Source organism: Salvelinus namaycush, chromosome 9 (genome assembly GCF_016432855.1).
Source record: "Salvelinus namaycush isolate Seneca chromosome 9, SaNama_1.0, whole genome shotgun sequence".
NCBI lineage: Eukaryota > Metazoa > Chordata > Actinopteri > Salmoniformes > Salmonidae > Salvelinus > Salvelinus namaycush.
The window spans coordinates 51,256,204-51,271,621 of NC_052315.1; the positions used below are offsets into that span (position 1 = coordinate 51,256,204).

Sequence of the window (15,418 nt, forward strand, 5' to 3'; positions counted from 1 at the left end):
CTGCAGCTAACGACTGGAACGAGCTGCACAAACACTCAAACGGGACAGTTTTATCTCAATCTCTTCATTCAAAGACTCAATCATGGACACTCTTACTGACAGTTGTGGCTGCTTTGCATGATGTATTGTTGTCTCTACCTTCTTGCCCTTTGTGCTGTTGTCTGTGCCCAATAATGTTTGTACCATGTTTTGTGCTGCTACCATGTTGTGCTGCTGCCATGTTGTGATACTACCATGTTGTTGTCATGTTGTGTTGCTACCATGTTGTGTTGTCATGTGTTGCTGCCTAGCTATGTTGTTGTCTTAGGTCTCTTTTTATGTAGTGGTGTGTTGTCTCTCTTGTCGTGATGTGACTTTTGTCCTATATTTTGTTTCTTAATTTAAAAATATATTTTTAAATATATTTTTTAATCCCAGCCCACGTCCCCGCAGAAGGCCTTTTGCCTTTTGGTAGGCCATCATTGTAAATAAGAACTTGTTCTTAACTGACTTGCCTAGTTAATTAAAGGTTAAATAAAATAAATAAAAACATTCAGTTTCACTGAAGACATACCTCAGATTTCACACATACTTGACATCAGTGACAGGTGTGGAAGGGATCAGAATTTAAATTCTATCTGTACTATTTTTTCAACAGGCTCGTTGGTCTAGGGGTATGATTCTCGCTTTGGGTGCGAGAGGTCCCGGGTTCAAATCCCGGACGAGCCCTCTTTTTGAGGAAATAAATTGCCTCTATTCAGTTTGTGAATATGTAGAGCCTATGAGAACGAGGAGAAGTTTACGTATGAGGTGGGATTTCCCATTCCGGTTTGTTGGTGGCTAATGGCTGTGTCCTGGCACTCCACGTTGTGTCGTACTAAGAACAGCCCTTAGCTGTGGTATATTGGCCAAATACCACACCTCCTCGGGCATGATTGCTTAACTATAGTATGATAAGGACTGTCAACAACTGGCAAGTCTACTTTATATAAATTCTCTTATCTGTCAGGCACTGTGAAAATTCTATGTTTACCTGTAACACTATAGTCATGCATAGTCCTCAATTTCCACAATACAAACGATAACAGGCAAGCCTACAGTTCTTCATAAACATGTCAGTCACAAAGGTTTTGTTTGCAAATCTGACAATGTATGTAAAACTTCCAAAACAGTGTTTGTGACTACCACCAGAGGGCAGTCTAACATAGAACTGTACTCAGAAAAAACTTGCCACATCACATACTCTGGAAATTAACACACAGACCTATGAGGAGGAGGAAGAGACGAAAGTTTAACTGTAGGACAAGAATTCCAATGATGGCTCGTTGGTCTAGGGGTATGATTCTCGCTTAGGGTGCGAGAGGTCCCGGGTTCAAATCCCGGACGAGCCCATATTTTGGTGGAAAAGGTTGCTTATATTTGGTTAATGTGGTTATTTTAGTAATTGAAAAGTCACTGATAAAGTGGTGAGAAAAATTAGGAAACAATAGGAAAATGGTAGCCTGTAAAGAAATAAACTACAACTACCCTATATTCAAGTTGTAAAATAATTTGTATTCGACTTTCTATTTATAGTATTTTATGAATAGATAAGACAGCACTAGAAGAAATGATAATTAGCTAAATACTGAATATATGGAAGTGGAACACAACATGGTAGGGATAAAAACACAGCAAACAGAGGACATAGAAGGCACAGTATGTAGGTATGTGCGGGTGTATAGTGATGTAAGATGGGGTGTGTGTTTTTGTGTTTGGAAAAGTGTGGAGTTAAGTGAGTGAAAAAGGAAAATGGTTGCAAATCCCAGAGCCCATGTGTGTCTGCGAGCAGGGGTTTTGAGAGGGAGCTTTCAATTTTGTGTTGGGGTTTTGAGAGAGAGCTTCCAATTTTGTGATATGGGATATACATTTTACACCCCACCTGAGCGACCCATACACTAAGGAGAAGGCTTTATCTGTTTTCTGGGCCTACTGTAAGTAGCCTATACACAGCCAAAACAGGAAGATAAATGCAGTCAGAGACCCACTAAAGCAGCACCGCCCCCTCAAGATTCTGAGCCTGCCTGGCAGAGTTGGTACTACAAAGCCAAAGCCCCCTGATGGGTGAGCATAATATACAAGGAATTTCTCAAAGCTGCTAATGAGAACCTTGATGACCTTGTACCTAGCCAGTGGGGATTCCCGGTGAGGTACCCCCACCCAGGTAGTGGCAGTGCTGGCAACACTCGGACAATCAGAGAGGGGTCAAATTATTGTGGCCCTGGTGGAACAAAATAATCAAACATCTGACTGCACATAGATGCTTGGGGGAAATGGTCACAAAGGGGGACCTGTGTGTGTTTGTTTCAGGGGAAGGGGGTGTATCTGATCTCCATCAGCTGGGACTTGACATCGGTTAATAAAATCTCCCCATTTTTGCAAAATTTTGCATGCCATCTCAAACAGTTGCAACTGTATATGCATTCGCACATGAAGTGCTTTCTTGAGTTGGGCTCGGGGATGGAACAACTGGTGAACATCTGACCTTGTGGTTGTTTGTGGGGGAAAGTGGTTGCGTGTGTATGATGAGTATGTGTGTGTGTATATGTATCCCAGATCTTTGCTATGGGGTAATGACGTTAGGGACAATATAGGATGAATCACAATAATTGTTTGCTATAATAATAATTACTTGCCAAAAATGTAATTTTGGTAATGGCAATCCTGGTTATAGGTAACAATTGTACACATGAACTGTCTGCATTATTATGCATGGTATTCGTCAATTGTGGAAATTATGATAAGCAGATTTTTTTATATATATTTTTAAATAACTATATGTCCAGAAGGACAACCATCTCTGCAACACTCCACCAATCATGCCTTTATGGTAGAGTGGCCAGACAGAAGCCACTCCTCAGTAAAAGGCACACGAAAGCCCATTTGGAGTTTGCCAAAAGGCACCTAAAGAAACAAGATTCTCTGGTCTGATGAAACCAAGATGTTGGCCCTGAAAACCAACATCTGGTGGAAACCTGGCATCATCCAAGCTTCCTGCCATCCAGGACCTCTATACCAGGCAGTGTCAGAGGAAGGCCCTAAAAATTGCCAAAGACTCCAGCCACCCTAGTCATAGACTGTTCTCTCTGCTACCGCACGGCAAGCGGTACCGGAGCGCCTAGTCTAGGTCCAAGAGGCTTCTTAACAGCTTTTGCCCCCAAGCCATAAGACTCCCGAACAGCTAATCAAATGGCTACCCAGACTTTTGCAGTTTTACATTTTTAATACAGGACTGGCAGACAGGACTGGCAAAAAGTGTGAGCATTACACCGAGGCCTGTACTCTGGAGCAGGATCGATTTGGAGGTGGAGGGTCCGTCATGGTCTGGGGCGGTGTGTCACAGCATCATCGGACTGAGATTGCCTGAAATGACAACAATCTCAACGTTGATCGCTACAGGGAAGACATCCTCCTCCCTCATGTGGTACCCTTCCTGCAGGCTCATACTGACATGACCCTCTAGCATGACAATGCCACCAGCCATACTGCTCGTTCTGTGCGTGATTTCCTGCAAGACAGGAATGTCAGTGTTCTGCCATGGCCAGCGAAGAGCCCGGATCTTAATCCCATTGAGCATGTCTGGAACCTGTTGGATTGGAGGGTGAGTGCTAGGGCCATTCCCCCCAGAAATGTCCAGGAACTTGCAGGTGCCTTGGTGGAAGAATGGGGTAACAACTCACAGCAATAACTGGCACATCTGGTGCAGTACACAAGGAGGAGATGCACTGCAGTACTTAAAGCAGCTGGTGGCCACACCAGATACTGACTGTTACTTTTGTCCCCCCCTTTGTTCAGGGGCACATTATTCCATTTCTGTTAGTCACATGTCTGTGGAACTTGTTCAGTTTATGTCTCAGCTGTTGAATCTTGTTATGTTCATACAAATATTTACACATGTTAAGCTTGCTGAAAATAAACGCAGTTGACAGTGAGGACGTTTCTTTTTTTGCTGAGTTTATATTTACAAAAATATATAATGGGGGATTGGAACTTATGCAGACAATTATATTTATGGAAGCTACAATCTGCATTATTAAAGCTGATCTACCACCAAAAGAAGAATACAAACAAAATATTATAATAAAATGGTGGCCTGTAAGTAGCAAATATGGATATCTGTAGACCATTTCATAAAAAAAGAGATAAAACATCCAATGAGTATGTAATATAACTTACAATGTCAACAAGTGACTTTGATTTGTGTGACAGTAATATACATACATTTAGATAAAATCTTCAACTCTATTATCCTCACTAACATTGTAATTGAACTGCAACTTGCCAGAAGAAGAACTGTGAGAGTGCCATCAAATATGTTACTTCCACTATTAGGACACACATCCTTTCCAGCCAAATGGAACCATCTTCAGCACCATCTCCAGCAGGTAGTAGAGGATGAAGAAACAGTCGATCATCTTGATAGCAGAGGGAAATGTAACATCTATCAATCTCATGGAGGCATAGACATGCATGACCCACACCAGCTACACCTAAATTAATCACTTATGTGAGAAACGGAGTAGGTGAAGTTAATACTGTCCTTGTACCACATAAAATGGTCTTGAATTGCCTAGTAGTCCTCCCGTCCTCCACAATCTTGAGGAATACCGATGAAAGTTAAATGAATATACTGTACAGTACATGCTTTTTTTGTTGTATCAGAACTACACCTACACCTCCCTCATGGGACACTTTGCTGAACGAAATGCATGAAATGTGACCTGGCCTTTTCAATATCTGACGATGTTTGTGCAGTGCTTATAGGAACCACTAGATGGCCGTCTCTGAGCGGTTTTACTGAGCATGCAACAGCATGACCTGAGAGGAATTCCACATACATGTGTCAGGCAGTATAATTTAAACTCTTGGTTGTTTAACCTTACTATAGGCTTGTTGGTTTAAGGGTATGCTTCTTGATTAAAGTGCAAGAGGTCCCTACTTTTAAGAACTTACATTACTTTCAGTTTATTTTTTTTTACCTTTATTTAACTAGGCAAGTCAGTTAAGAACAAATTCTTATTTACAATGATTGCCCAGGAACAGTGGGTTAACTGTCTTGTTCAGGGGCAGAATGACAGGTGTTTACCTTAACAGCTTGGGGATTCGATCTAGCAACCTTTCGTTTACTGGCCCAACACTCTAACCACTAGGCAACTGCACCCCTCAGTATAAATACATAGTGAACAAAGTATCTGTGCGTTCACCCAAGTACCTATATTACTGTAAATAAGTAGACTGGAATCCAAACTGATGAACTTTGTTTCCAAACAATGGTGAAAAGGAGCTTATCAACTTGGATTACAGACTAGTGAATATTCCATGAGGATCAAGCAGAAACACAAACAAATAAATTAGCGCTTAAAACTCATGGGAATTGGCCTATATGGTATGTGCAACATAAGACAACAAAATGACAAGGGTTTGAGTGAGAGGCCACACACCTGTCCAAAGTGTGCACAGTTCCTAGTCATTTCAATGCACTTTTATGACTCAAAGAAGTCTTCAACTATGCAGTGTTTTATTTTTGGCTCTTCTAGCTGTGCCATTGAGGGACTAGAGCAAAGCACACTTGTAGTTGTTTTGTTTGGAACACAACCTTGCATCCCCGCCATCACACAATTACAGTTGCTGTTTACGCAATTCAAAAAAAGGTCCATTATAAATCGCAGTCTGAGTTAGGTGGGCATCATTTGAAAGTCTGTTCTATTGCCAACATGAGTTATAAAATACGATATTACAGTGTTAGGCTTTCAGAATGCAATTCAGGGAAACAGACCATAATTTTGGTCCGCGTTAAATAAGAGTCATGAGTGCATTCAGGCGCGTGTGCCGCGAAAAATTTTCTTTAAGTGATATTGCCAGAGAAGCCGGTGTTTGGAGGATATATTGACAAGGGTGTTGTTCGTCTCCGGCCGGCAAACTGTGCCAATATATCCTCCAAACACCGGCTTTGAGGGCATTATAACGGGTTACCAACATATTCAAATAATGATTTACATATTTTCATTAAAAACTTTATTGTGATGAATTTATTCATACTATTTCATGAAATATAGTCCCGACACAAATCTAGGGTTGCTACCAAATCCGGGTGGTCGTTTGTTCTATTGGTTCGGTTGCCAGAGTCGCGACCCAGTCATTTAGTCTTTTTGTTCTGTATCTATGGACGCGACCCAGTCGTTAGTTCTACATGTTCCATGCCATACTGTCTGGCAACGTTCTTATCCCTTGCTTGCTAGCTAGCCAACTACAGCTAACTTACAGTCAAGTCAAACAGTGCAGACAGAATAACAACAGTAGCTTCATTTGCATGTGTTTAAGCTGTTTTTGTAGTGACATTTATGTGGATACGTCCTTAACAATGAGCTAATGAGGTCGCGATTTCGGCCTGGCATAGAACATGTGCTCTCTCGTCAAGACACTGTTGTTCAGAGGAGTTGGCCAACAACACAGCTACAGTAACACAATCACTTCAAACTGAAGCTGGAAAGACCGCAAACTAGCTACACTTCGTTTCATTTGACCTTTTTTCAATTGAAATTTCTTTGTATATATCCATACAAATGATGCCAGCTGATCCATGATTTCAACTGGCTGAGAAACGCTGCCCGCCTGTCTGTCTCGTCCCGATTCCCAACACATGCATTACTATGGGACAGCTGGAGATCGATTATGAATACTGAATCAATGTTACAAATGTCGGAGAGACAGACAGCAAGGTTTATACAAATCTTCCCTGTTGAAAATGTAATGTTAGTCTAAAAGAAATGTGAGATAATGTCTAGATGCTTTTTATAGTGGCGATAAATTTTCCACTGTAGCCTAGTGGGTAGAGTGTTGGGCCAGTAACCGAAAGGTTGGTAGATCAAATCCCTGAGCTGACAAGGTAAAAATATGTTGTTCTGCCCCTGAACAAGGCAGTTAACCCACTGTTCCTAGGCCGTCATTGTAAATCAGAATTTGTTCTTAACTGACTTGCCTGGTTAAATAAAGTGCTTGGCTGATGAGACAGTGGGTTGTGTAATCAAATGGAACATAGTTAATAGGCATTTTAACATCAAAGATTTAGCCGGTGGTAACTTGTGGAATAGACACTGGCTGGACTGCAGTTTTAACCTATCAACCTATCGATTAGACCCACCCGTTGTATAATTCACAATAGACACACATGGGTTCATTCTGTTCAGAACAACCCATCATGTAAATGTACAGCAAACATAGTGACCATAAACGTTGACACTATATGACCTGAGTTTTATGATGGTGCACAGTGCACATTGGGACGGGAGTTTGGCTTGCTTGTACGACATCAAAGCGTTATTTTATTATAATCCTCAACGTCTCGTCTTTCGAAATACATAGAGTCCTCTTAATTTATAACATTTCCCGAACTCAGACAACAAAAAATTGTCTAGTTACCCAATTAGCGGAAGGGATGAGGGCAACTTCTTGTCATGCGAGGAGCTCAAGTTCAGAACGGCTGTCAGTCAAAACCCATACAGTGCTGTGAACCGCTCAGCTAGAGCTCTGACACCATGTATAGCATGTTACTGTACAGCCTCTGCGTTCCAATTTAGCCGTTTATCAGTGCCCAAATTTGCCCTTTTCAACCCGTATACGGGTACGATTGTAAAGGCTACTTACTACAGTATTGTAACATTGTGAGCTTGTGACATTGAGAACTCACACAGATGCTGACATCGTTGGCCAGGGCCACTGCATTCCCCACCACAATGACATAATGCTGACTGATGATAAACTGAACCTTCTGCAGGAACTTAGATTGGTATTCAGGCAGTGGAGGATGCTACAACAACAACATAAACAACGAATTGAATAAGCTGTGACATTTACTTGAAAGTATCTTTTCAGGTTTGTTTGTTTATTATATAATAAGTCCTATTATTTCTTCCAGGAAGTGCAAGCACAAAGGCAAATGATGAAAGTACGATTGCTGTTAGACTGACAGTCAGCTCACTGCACAGATTGTAAGAAATACATATTGTGGTAGAGATGTAAAAACATATTTTTGATTCTTTTAGACATATACAATATACTACAGTACATATAAGTACAGTATCTATCTCTATCTTTATATGTAAACAAATACCTGGTTGATCCTGTCCTTGTGTAGCTCTTCAAACATTCTCTGGAAGGAAGTAGCCACTGTGTGACTGGCACGCATACAGTAGAATTCACACTTTTAGAATTTCCTTGTGTTTTGGAAAAAGTGCAAGTACTGTACACAGTTCAGATGATCCGGGGCCAGCTCTGACTACATGTGTAGGTATAGATGTGGGTACACAGACCCGCGAGCCATCGCGGCCCCCCACACTATGCACTGTACTTGTTTTGAATGATCTAGGTGTTTTTACTGAGCTGCCCTTCTTGGGCAGTTCTCCATTGGGAAAGAGTTATTGTGACCTCTGACTTCCTGGTTAAACAAAGCTTATATAAAGTAGAAATAAAATAAAAAAATATTTTGTCATCAAGTAAATCTTCTGAAAATCCTGACAGCCACTGCCATTCAACTAAAATAAGCTAGCTAAAACGTTTCAAAATAGGCTTAACGGCCTAAGCTAAAAAACATAACCCTTATTCAGTCTCCACAATATATGCTGAGTGCGAACTGACAAAGGTGATTTCACTGTACCTCTCCCCTTGAAAGAGCAGCATGCCAAACATGGTGAAGAACCACTAGCAAGATCACACTGAAGAGAGGAGCAAAACATTACATAGCACCTACAATGCACTCCTTCCAGTTAGAACCCTTTTGGGTTCCATGTAGAACCTTTTCTACAGAGAGTTCAACATGGAACCCAAAAGGGTTTTACCTAGAACCAAAAAGGTTTCTACCTGGAACCAAAAAGGTGTATCCTATGGGGACAGCTGAAGAACCCTTAATTCTAAGAGTGTACTTCTGTCTTAGTACAAGATAGCGTGAGTTGTGCAACCATGGCCTTTCATGAACATGTACAGAAATGATGTGGAATGAGTAAACTGTTGCTTCAGTACCTTGTGATTTCCAGTAGTGTTCGCTTGGTGCATTTCAAGGTGTTCTTCATCAATGATGAATTTTGAAGGAGGTAGAATGGCTGAGGAAGTTCTCATTTTTTTACAGTCTACAATACAAATGACAATGCGATATCAGGACATGACGTTCAAAGGACATTATGAAACAAGCTTACCCAGTCTTGTAGACTCAATACAGAATAGAACATCATAGAAAATATGATTACATTATCAACCATGTGTTTTGGTTCCCGAGGAGAGAGCAGATATATGACTTTTCTTACCTCCTCAAAGGCTCTGGGATAATGTCCTGTCAACGACAGACACTGAGATGACCACAATGTAGCCCACCAGCCATTTTGGTATTTCAAAAACTCCTCACGACCAATCAGGTAACTCCATGAAAGATGAATCACTTCCAACTAATAGGCTACTCATCCTTACAGTAACGTGTGAAAATGTGTGTGATGACGTGCTTCCTACACTATGAAATTGATTGAGAAATGTATGCAAGTGGTGCGTGATCCTAGCCTGGTCCCAGATCTGTTTGTACTGTCTTGCCAACTCCTATTGTCATTGTCACACAAATAGGCATTGACAAGTCAGGCATTGACAAGACAGCACAAGCAGATGTGGTACCAAGATAGCTGTTGATGTGTAATCCCAAGATTATGCTATCTACACATCAGAAGTAGGTTTTGGGTTTCTTAGCTTGACAATGGGGTCGAGATTGAAGATGAGTAGGCAGATGATCTCGATGCCCTCAGTGAGGCCACAGGTAGATTTCCAGAGTGTGTTTAGAACGCAGGTCAGAGGTCACAGACAGAGACGAGGGCCTTTCGATGAAGTGCCAAATATCACCACATGCAGGCCCCTGATGACACACACAGGAGAAAACAGTTATGAGTCATAAGTAACTTGTATTAAAAAAATGTGAAGAAAATAAAGGAAAAGAAAGCTAAGGGCCTAGACTTTGCACCATCCTGAAGCCTTCTCTGCAAGTTAATTTGCCTATCATAATCACATAGCCATCAATAATAATAATCAGGACTCGCTTACAATTTAGGCTTTATTAATAGGACTACTGACTGTTCTGATAATGGTAGGCCTATGCCTCCAAACAAATTCGGACAAATAAAGTGATCATGACACGAGAAACTGTATGAAGTTCCTAGCTCAGAGTTTGTTCATCTTGCCAGTTTCCCATCAATTCAAGCGACTTTACAGGAGCAATTAGGGTTAAGTGGCTTGCTCAAAGGCACATAAACAGAGTCTTATCAGCTCAGGGATACAAACCAGCAACCTTTCAGTTACTGGCCCAACGCTCTAACCGCTAGGCTACCTACCGCCAATATCCATTTGTTTTTCTGTTGGTAAAAAACTCTGACAGTGCGATACACTTCATTTGACATAATGTAGATACATTGTCCAGTGACTAACCAGAGAAACTCATCGAAGTGCAATAAATGCAAGCATTGCACACCTCCCGCGTAAAAATGTTCAGTTGCCCAGGGCTTCTGCCACAGACTTTCACCTCAGGGCCATGTCCATGCTGCTTGCTGTTGTTCTGTAACGTGTCGAAGCATTTCTCTGTGAATTTCTCCCAAGGAGCATCATCATCATCTTCTTCTGTGTAAATAATAACGGTAGGTGCTGAACAGGATCCTACCAAATAATATGTCCATAGCCATTTACCGGAACTGAACTACAAATCCCATGTGCTATGCGGTAAACTTGCAATCCTTCGCTAATCTTAAACCCAATTTTTTGGTTCCACGGACCAGAGTGGAGGAGGAAAGATAACACCGAGTCATATCTGCATACAGCTATCGGTAAAGCCCGGTACTAAACACACAGTACGGGTGGACCGGGAACATAATAATAATAAACATGGATTTGAATGCCATTATAGAAAACATGGAAGAGGGGAATCAAGATGCCACATTGATTTCACTGCAGACCTACAATGTAAAAGGTTCATGGTCGCCGTCGTTATGAAATATGAAAGCTGTGACTTGTGTTCTTGTAGTCTAAGTCACGTTTCCGTGCAATTTGACAGTGCTAAGTGATAATGTAGAACTTGAGATGATGTCATGTTTCTCATGACACTGGTGGCCTGTTATGGTGAATGTAGCAGGAGCATGCGATCACGTTGTTCAACAATATCATAGAAATCTCTGAGATTTTCTGAGAGGTCGGGTAGCATAATGTTTACGTCGAGAGCGAATAGTGTGTCAAGTAACTGTCAGTTCAGCATCAACAACTCAGCAACTGTCGGCTTGAGCCTTCTATTTTATATATTCAGTGCATGTATTAGACATTTGTGTGCATCATAATGCTGCTGTCAGGGATTATGATGTCATATTTTCGGGACACATTACAGGAAGACTATAGCAGTTTCCTCACTTGACGTTGGCCAAAATGTATGTTTTATTATAGGCATAATGACTAGCAGGAGAAAGCCAAGCAATAAGAAGAGAAACTTTGAGTATCTAGTATCTTCTAGATGCCTGAGGTTGAGCCTTTCCCCCATGCTACCATCCCATGCCCTGCTTTGCTCTTCTCTACGGAGGCCATCGCCCGGGCAACCGATCCCATGCTGCTCCCATCCCCTCTTTAGTCAAAAATCCTAGCTTCCCTTACTTGAAATTCCCTATTTATCTGCAAAGTTGTTCTCTTTTGGTTCTGTAGCCTATTATTCCTAGCTGTTCATTCAGAGTGTTATTAGGTTGTAGGTGACAGGTTGGTGTTTGTAGGAAGGTTAACAGTGAAAGCCCAAATCCTAACGTTTTTATGCAAGTATGTCTGATCAGAATTAAAAAATAATATAGCTCCATCTCATAAGGGCACCTTAGCGGCTTAGCCGAGTATCCTGTTCTGCTCACAAACTGTGCCCTTCACAACTAGTCTCTCTAGACCAGGGATGGGCAACTGGCAGCCCTAAAACTTTTCTCTCTCTCCGCCATCAAGAGGGGGACCGCTAAAAATGTTTTGATCGCAAGGTGGGAGGGCCCCCCTAACAAAATGTCACTTAGGGACCCCCAAAAGGCTACGGATGGCTCTGACTGCATGTGGGAGTGGGTACACAGACCCACGAGTCACTGTGGCCCCTCATGATGAGTTTAGATTTTTTTGTGGCCCCCACCCCCATCAAAGTTGCCCATCCCTACCTTAGACAGACCAGTTGCATCCCACAATGTTACCAATGTTCCATCATGTTGCCATGGTCTGAGATTTCCTAAACTACTTGACAACAGACACCACTCCGCAAATATGTTTTAAATCGTATGACCGTTAATGGCATGTGACTTTGAAATAGGCATAATTCAATTAAATTGGATTGAAGGCAAAGCAGACACAATACAACTGTCTATTCACCCCGTGGAAGATTCCATACATAACTGAGTCACAGAGTTTAGAGAGGCCTGTTTTGTTTGTCTTTCCTTAGAAAGTTACCTCACAGAGACTATCCACCAAGCAACAGTAGTCAGCCCTTCCTAGACCTCTGTGGGATGTATCGATTGACATAATAGGATTAAGTCTTCTGAGAAACACACAGATTCCAGAGCCTTCAAGGCTCATCAAATCCCGTCCTGTCTAAATTGCTCTCATCTGATCCAATAGCTTTAGCCTGGGCACCAGTCTGTTTTTGCCCCCTTCCCAACTCCTTATTGTATTGTCATGGTAAACATTGTTTGGTGTTACAATGAGCGACAATGAGTTGGCTAGATAGCCTGGCACCAGACCAGTTTGTGCTATTTGAGCTTACTGAAGCATAACAAAGGGCTGGTCTGGTACTTATGCCTACTGTAGGTATACTGTACTATAAATCGTCTCCGGAAGTGATCCATATGGTCTAGTTTTTGGTGGAAGATGAAAAGCGATTGATCATCCTTTTGGCAGCATTTCAAAGAAATAAGTCACCTTCCTCATACCTCACAGTTCATTGCAATGCCAAAATAAGGAAAACGCTCTCAGGCATCACTGGAACATAAGGCCTCCACTATATTGTACTGTATGCTAATTCACAATGGACTATGTATTAGGGCGGGTAGCTGTTTTGTTTCCAAATGTTTTGTTGAAGCTTTTATAATCTTTTCCTTTTTCTTTGTCTCCTCCAAGATGACTCAGTGCTTCATATTTAACACAGATGAAGAGGATGAGAGAGAGGTACAGTTTTCATTCGTGCAGAACTATTTCACCTGTTTTGTCATTAGTGAACGAGGCATTGGAATAATTGGCTTTTTAGCGATACTGTCTGCTCGTAATCTAGATTATTTAGAAAGGAGAGAAGGAGATTTTAGTTTGTAACATTGTTAATGTTTCATTGAAATCCACCATACTCCACAGAGAATACTAGCACTGTCACGCTCGCTGTCTTCAAACTCCCTGTCATAGATGAGCCAAGGCGCAGCTTGTAATTCCACATCTTTAATAAAGTCCAACCTTCACACAAAAAACAGGTAAACAGAAACCGAACGTGACGCAAGCGTGGCGCACACAAACACACACAGAAAATAAATAATTACCCACAAACACAGGTGGGGAAAAAGGCTGCCTAAGTATGATTCCCAATCAGAGACAACGATAGACAGCTGCCTCTGATTGGGAACCATACCCGGCCAACGAAGAAACAGACAAACTAGAATGCCCACCCACATCACACCCTGACCTAACCAAATAGAGAAATAAAAAGGCTCTCTAAGGTCAGGGCGTGACAAGAACTTACAGTAGGCAGGTCAGTATCACCAAATCCCCTCCATCCTAACCCTCTTTTCCATCTTTCAAATCTTTCTTCTTGCATGCCTGTGCATTAGGAGGAGGGGAATGGTAGTGTTTTTGTATATTTTAAGTTTATCTCTAAAACAAATTAAATTCTTATGGATGTATTTAGACATTTGGCATGGGCCAAGTGTAAGTATTTTACTTATTATCATTGTATATATCAAGAAATACACTTTGGGTTTCCATATGACAAAAAGATTAGCCTCTTAGTAGACGTAGAACATAGAGCACTGTTTTCATGAGAGTGCATGTATTAGACATTTGTGTGCATCATAATGCTGCTGTCAGGGATTATGATGTCATATTTTGGGGACACATTACAGGAAGACTATAGCAGTTTCGTCACTTGACGTTGGCCAAAATGTATGTTTTATTATAGGCATAATGACTAGCAGGAGAAAGCCAAGCAATAAGAAGAGAAACTTTGAGTATCTAGTGTCTTCTAGATGCCTGAGGTTGAGCCTTTCCCCCATGCTACCATCCCATGCCCTGCTTTGCTCTTCTCTACGGAGGCCATCGCCCGGGCAACCGATCCCATGCTGCTCCCATCCCCTCTTTAGTCAAAAATCCTAGCTTCCCTCACTTGAAATTCCCTATTTATCTGCAAAGTTGTTCTCTTTTTGTTCTGTAGCCTATTATTCCCAGCTGTTCATTCAGAGTGTTAAAGGCTCTAAGGTCAGGGCGTGACAAGAACTTACAGTAGGCAGGTCAGTATCACCAAATCCCCTCCATCCTAACCCTCTTTTCCATCTTTCATCTCTTTCTTCTTGCATGCCTGTGCATTAGGAGGAGGGGAATGGTAGTGTTTTTGTATATTTTACGTTTATCTCTAAAACAAATAAAATTCTTAAGGATGTATTTGGACATTTGGCATGGGCCAAGTGTAAGTATTTTACTTATGTGACTTATTATCATTGTATATATCAAGAAATAAACTTTGGGTTTCCATGTGACAAAAAGATTAGCCTCTTAGTAGACGTAGAACACTGTTTTCATGAGAGTCAACCTATAACAAGTGATCAAGACACTGATGGCTTTAAATCTCCTGGGGAAGCAGACCCCTCTTCCTGTGTGTACCCAACTAGTTGATGAGGGGTCACCCATGTTTTTTCTGCTACTTCTTCCAATACTTGACTCAATTTTGTCCAAAATTCATCAGAATTAGGCTCATTCGTGTTATCAGCACCATGTTGAAATACAATCCACACTTTTTTCAGACTCACTCTTATTTGATTACCCTTGGAGATTATTATAGCTATACAGTTGAAGTCGGAAGTTTACATACACTTAGGTTGGAGTCATTAAGTCGTTTTACAACCACTCCACAAATTTGTTAACAAACTATAGTTTTGGCAAGTCAGTTAGGACATCTACTTTGCGCATGACACAAGTAATTTTTCCAACAATTGTTTACAGACAGATTATTTCACTTATAATTAACTGCATCACAATTCCAGTGGGTCAGAAGTTTACATACACTAAGTTGACTGTGCCTTTAAACTGCTAGGAAAATTGCCGAAAAGGATGTCATGGCTTCAGAAGCTTCTGATAGGCTAATTGACATCATTTGAGTCAATTGGAGGTGTACCTGTGGATGTATTTC

The 15,418-nt window shown here is 41.3% G+C and overlaps 2 non-coding genes across 2 annotated transcripts; both read left to right on the forward strand.

The window, feature by feature from the left end:
- The first annotated feature begins 636 nt into the window (after positions 1–636).
- trnap-ugg lies at positions 637–708 on the forward strand. Its single transcript has one exon. It is a non-coding gene; the product is annotated as a tRNA-Pro (tRNA).
- Positions 709–1,298: 590 nt separating this feature from the next.
- Positions 1,299–1,370, forward strand: trnap-agg. The gene has a single exon. It is a non-coding gene; the product is annotated as a tRNA-Pro (tRNA).
- The last annotated feature ends 14,048 nt before the right edge of the window (positions 1,371–15,418 follow it).